Raw genomic sequence first — 6,268 nt, 5'->3', positions numbered from 1 at the left:
GAAGCTCGCACACTCACGTTCATTTGCCATGATGATCTCTTTCAAGTACCCTGGAGGGCTTTCTGCAATGCTCTTGGTTATGACGATACATGCCTTGAGGGGAATGGTGGCATTCATCCTCACGACCATCCCGAGTCCATGCATAAGGAGAAGCTTGCCCCTCTGTACATTCGGGGCCGTGGTATTATTGGATAATCCAAGGATATGGTGAAGGTCTATGACATCATGCATCGAGTGTTTCGCAATGTGCTTTTGCCCAAGGTGGGCAATCATGATGAAATTCATGGCTACCTTGTTGACTTGATGGTTGCTATGAAGACCAAGGTGGGATCTAGCGCAACATTTGATGTGTCCAACTGGCTATGGCACGAGATGTACAGCATGGTCATCTACAGAAAGGTCCCTATTTATGCTCCGTTTGTCATGTGTTTTCTGAACTCAGTTTGGGCTGTTCGCCGTCCTGGAGAGCTTCTCACTTCTCTAGATAATCTCACCGTTCATGAGGTCAAGCTACTCAAGAAGAAGAAGCATGCCGAGCCTTGCTTTCCTGCGAATGATCCCGAGTATGTCTATGCCACTTTAGAGGATGAGGACTTTGAGATGGAGGTAGGGGCCAAGCCCTCTTGGGTGACCAAGCTCGCTGCCAAGGTGAAGAAGACCTTCTGCCTCCAGACTGACATTCATAAGAGGATGTATGAGGCCCATGTCAATGAGAAGCATGCCAGGCGTCGTTAGATATCGATGATGAAGCACCTCAATATGTCTGTTCAGAGTGGTTCTGAGTAGAGCATCACACCGCAGGAGCGATGGATCTCTGCGTAGAACACTTGGTCTGATGATGAGGCTCCTCGCCAGCCCTCCACCTCCTTTGCTACTGATGATGACATCATGGAGGACGCATATCGGGATGATCATGAGGATCCAGATGCAACCGAGGAGTCGGAGGAGGACGACTGAGCTCTGGGGCGCTAGCTTCGCTCTTTTCCTTTTTGGTGTCTTGATGCCAAAGGGGGAGAGAGTTCTATTAGGTCTCGGGATTTGCATGGGATTTACTTTGCTTGGGTTTGTGTTTTGTTCTTTCATGCGTCGTGTTGAACTTTAGTTTGTGGACCTTGTTGCTTATCTTGACTTGCATGGTGTGAGACATGCGCTCATCTATCTATCATTGTTGTTTTTATCCGTTATAGTCCTTACTTTCCTATTATGTGCTTATTGCTTATCTTCGCATGTATAGTAGGAGTGGTGGGTCTATAAAATCTAGGGGGAGTCTTGCCCTTAATGTGTGCACTTGCATTCCAATAGCAATATCAAATTAGGGCACACATCTAGGGGGAGTCCCGTCTATATTTTCTAGACCTCTCTCTTGCAAATCGTGTTGTTGTCATCATCCACCAAAACGGGGGAGATTGTAAGGGCATTTCCCTACTTTGTGTTTTGGATGATGATGACAACCCTTTGTTGGTCTAATCGTGTGCTAAGTGCTTCAAGTTCTCGGTGATTAGGCTTACATCGGTTAGCTACTTAGTTTCTTTTGTTGAGCTTTGATACATTTATAGCTCTAGTGCATCCGTTGCATGGCAATCCCTACTCCTTGCATTAACATCAATCGATGGGCATCTCCATAGCTCATTGATTAGCCTCGTTGATGTGAGACTTTCTCCTTTTTTGTCTTCTCCACATAACCCCCATCATTATACTCTATTCCACCCATATTGCTATGTCCATGGCTCGCGCTCATGTATTGCGTGAAAGTTTGTAGGTTTGAGATTACTAAGGTATGAAACAATTGCTTGGCTAGTCATCGGGGTTGTGCATGATGAGAGCATTCTTGTGCGACGAAAATGGAGCATCACTAAACTATATGATTTTGTAGGGATGAACTTTCTTTGGCCATGTTAGTTTGAGAGGACATAATTGCTTAGTTAGTATGCTTGAAGTAATATTATTTTTATGTCAATATGAACTTTTATCTTGAATCTTTCGGATCTGAATATTCATACCACAATTAAGAAGAATTACATTGAAATTATGCCTAGTAGCACTCCACATCAAAAATTCTGTTTTTATCATTTACCTACTCGAGGAAGAGCAGGAATTAAGCTTGGGGATGCTTGATACGTCTCCAACGTATCTATAATTTTTGATTGCTCCATGCCATATTATCTTCTGTTTTGGACATTATTAGGATTTATTATTCACTTTTATATTATTTTTGGGATAACCTATTAACCGGAGGCCCAGCCCAGAATTGCTATTTTGTAGATTTTTGCAATAAGTATGTGAGTTCTTTATGACTAATGTTGAGTCCATGGATTATACGCACTCTCACCCTTCCATCATTGCTAGCCTCTTCGGTACCGTGCATTGCCCTTTCTCACATTGAGAGTTGTTGCAAACTTCGCCGGTGCATCCAAACCCCGTGATATGATACGCTCTTTCACACATAAACCTCCTTATATCTTCCTCAAAACAGCCACCATACCTACCTATTATGGCATTTCCATAGCCATTCCGAGATATATTGCCATGCAACTTTCCACCATTCCATTTATCATGACACGTTCATCATTGTCATATTGCTTAGCATGATCATGTAGTTGACATAGCATTTGTGGCAAAGCCACCGTTCATAATTCTTTCATACATGTCACTCTTGGTTCATTGCATATCCCGGTACACCGCCGGAGGCATTCATATAGAGTCATACTTTGTTCTAGTATCGAGTTGTAATCATTGAGTTGTAAATAAATAGAAGTGTGATGATCATCATTTTCTAGAGCATTGTCCCAAGTGAGGAATAAAAAAAAGATAAAGGCCATAAAAAAGGGGAAGGCCCAAAAAAATGAGAGAAAAAGAGAGAAGGGACAATGCTACTATCCTTGACCACACTTGTGCTTCAAAGTAGCACCATAATCTTCATGACAGAGAGTCTCTTGTTTTGTCACTTTCATATACTAGTGGGAATTTTTCATTATAGAACTTGGCTTGTATATTCCAACAATGGGCCTCCTCAAGTGCCCTAGGTCTTCGTGAGCAAGTAAGTTGGATGCACACCCACTTAGTTTCTTTTGTTGAGCTTTCATACATTTATAGCTCTAGTGCATCCATTGCATGGCAATCCCTACTCCTTGCATTAACATCAATCGATGGGCATCTCCATAGCTCATTGATTAGCCTCGTTGATGTGAGACTTTCTCCTTTTTTGTCTTCTCCACATAACCCCCATCATTATACTCTATTCCACCCATATTGCTATGTCCATGGCTCGCGCTCATGTATTGCGTGAAAGTTTATAGGTTTGAGATTACTAAAGTATGAAACAATTGCTTGGCTAGTCATCGGGGTTGTGCATGATGAGAGCATTCTTGTGCGACGAAAATGGAGCATCACTAAACTATATGATTTTGTAGGGATGAACTTTCTTTGGCCATGTTATTTTGAGAGGACATAATTGCTTAGTCAGTATGCTTGAAGTAGTATTATTTTTATGTCAATATGAACTTTTATCTTGAATCTTTCGGATCTGAATATTCATACCACAATTAAGAAGAATTACATTGAAATTATGCCTAGTAGCACTCCACATCAAAAATTCTGTTTTTATCATTTACCTACTCGAGGAAGAGCAGGAATTAAGCTTGGGGATGCTTGATACGTCTCCAACGTATCTATAATTTTTGATTGCTCCATGCCATATTATCTTCTGTTTTGGACATTATTGGGATTTATTATTCACTTTTATATTATTTTTGGGACTACCCTATTAACCGGAGGCCCAGCCCAGTATTGTTATTTTTTTGCCTATTTCAGAGTTTCGCAGAAAAAGAATATCAAATGGAGTCCAAACGGAATGAAACCTTCGGGAACGTGATTTTTGGAACGAACAAGATCCAGGAGACTTGGACCCTACGTCAAGCATCCAACAGGGAAGCCACAAGGTAGGGGGGCGCGCCTACCCCCCAGGCGCGCCCTCCACCCTCGTGGGCCCCCTGTTGCTCCACCGACGTACTTCTTCCTCCTATATATACCTATGTACCCCCAAACGATCAGATACGGAGCCAAAACCCTAATTCCACCGCCGCAACCTTCTGTACCCACGAGATCCCATCTTGGGGCCTGTTCCGGAGCTCCGCCGGAAGGGGCATCGATCACGGAGGGCTTCTACATCAACACTATAGCCCCTCCGATGAAGGTGAGTAGTTTACCTCAGACCTTCGGGTCCATAGTTATTAGCTAGATGGCTTTCTCTCTCTTTTTGGATCTCAATACAATGTTCTCCCCCTCTCTCGTGGAGATCTATTCAATGTAATCGTCTTTTGCGGTGTGTTTGTTGAGACCGATGAATTGTGGGTTTATGATCAAGTTTATCTATGAACAATATTTGAATCTTCTCTGAATTATTTTATGTATGATTGGTTATCTTTGCAAGTCTCTTCGAATTATCAGTTTGGTTTGGCCTACTAGATTGATCTTTCTTGCAATGGGAGAAGTGCTTAGCTTTGGGTTCAATCTTGCGGTGTCCTTTCCCAGTGACAGTAGGGGCAGCAAGGCACGTATTGTATTGTTGCCATCGAGGATAACAAGATGGGTTTTTTTATCATATTGCATGAATTTATTCCTGTACATCATGCCATCTTGCTTAAGGCGTTACTTTGTTCTTATGAACTTAATACTCTAGATGCATGCTAGATAGCGGTCGATGTGTGGAGTAATAGTAGTAGATGCAGGCAGGAGTCGGTCTACTTGTCTTGGACGTGATGCCTATATACATGATCATACCTAGATATTCTCATAACTATGCTCAATTCTGTCAATTGCTCAACAGTAATTTGTTCACCCACCGTAAACTACTTATGCTCTTGAGAGAAGCCACTAGTGAAACCAATGGCCCCCGGGTCTATCTTCATCATATTAATCTTCCAACACTTAGTTATTTCCGTTGCTTTTTACTTTGCTTTTATTTTACTTTGCATATTTATCATAAAAATACCAAAAATATTATCCTATCATATCTATCAGATCTCACTCTCGTAAGTGACCGGGTAGGGATTGACAACCCCTTATCGCGTTGGTTGCGAGGATTTATTTGTTTTGTGTAGGTGCGAGGGACTCGTGCGTATCCTCCTACTGGATTGATACCTTGGTTCTCAAAAACTGAGGGAAATACTTACGCTACTTTGCTGCATCACCCTTTCCTCTTCAAGGGAAAACCAACGCAGTGCTCAAGAGGTAGCAGGCACCAATAGTGGAATCACGGCATCTCGCATTGTGTGAGGGCGTGAGGAGAATACGGTGGCCCTAGCGCCTTCTTGGGGAGCATTGTGCCTCCACACCGCTCCAACAGAGACGTACTTCCCCTCAAAAGTAAGGAACTTCGGTAACACATCCTCGTCTTCACCAGCTCCACTCTTGGTTATCTCGTACCTTTACTTGTGCAAGCTTATATTGTGTTGCATCTCTTGCTTGCCTGTGTACTTGTTGTTGTTGCATCATATAGGTTACTCACCTAGTTGCATATCTAGACAACCTACTTTGAGGCAAAGTTTAAATTGGTAAAGAAAAGCTAAAAATTGTTAGTTGCCTATTCACCCCCCCTCTAGTCAACTATATCAATCCTTTCAGAGTCTCATGAGTTTAATTTTTCCAAGTTTAGTAGAAATCTTCATGAAAAAGAATTGCCTAGTAAGGATGAATTAATTGGTCTTGCTTCAATTGTTATACCACCTTCTGATCCTTTAGAACAATATTTGCTAGACCATGAAAATGATTTACATATCCATGAAAGAAATGAAATAGATAAGATTTTCTTTGAACAACGTCCTCTACTTAAACACAATTTGTCCTATTGAAACTCTAGGACGTCCTCCTCCACCTAAAGGTGATCCTGTGTTTGAATTAAAACAATTGCCAAACACTTTGGAATATGCTTATCTATGAAAAGAAAATATGTCCTGTTATTATCAGTGCTAACCTTTCAGAACATGAAGAAGAAAGATTATTGAAAGTTCTAAGGAAGCACCGGGCTGCTATTGGATATACTCTTGATGATTTAAAGGGCATTAGTCCCACTATATGTCAGCACAAAATTAATATGGAACATGATGCTAAACCCGTTGTTGATCACCAACATCGGTTAAATCAGAAGATGCAAGAAGTGGTAAGAACGGAAATATTAAAACTTCTAGAAGCAGGTATAATCTATCCCATAGCTGATAGTAGATGGGTAAGTCCTGTTCATTGTGTCCCCAAGAACGGAGGTATTACTGTT

This window comes from Aegilops tauschii, chromosome 6 (assembly GCF_002575655.3).
Source record: "Aegilops tauschii subsp. strangulata cultivar AL8/78 chromosome 6, Aet v6.0, whole genome shotgun sequence".
Taxonomy (NCBI): Eukaryota; Viridiplantae; Streptophyta; class Magnoliopsida; order Poales; family Poaceae; genus Aegilops; species Aegilops tauschii.
The sequence above is the reverse complement of the archived record's forward strand: the minus strand, read 5'-3'. Positions refer to the sequence as shown.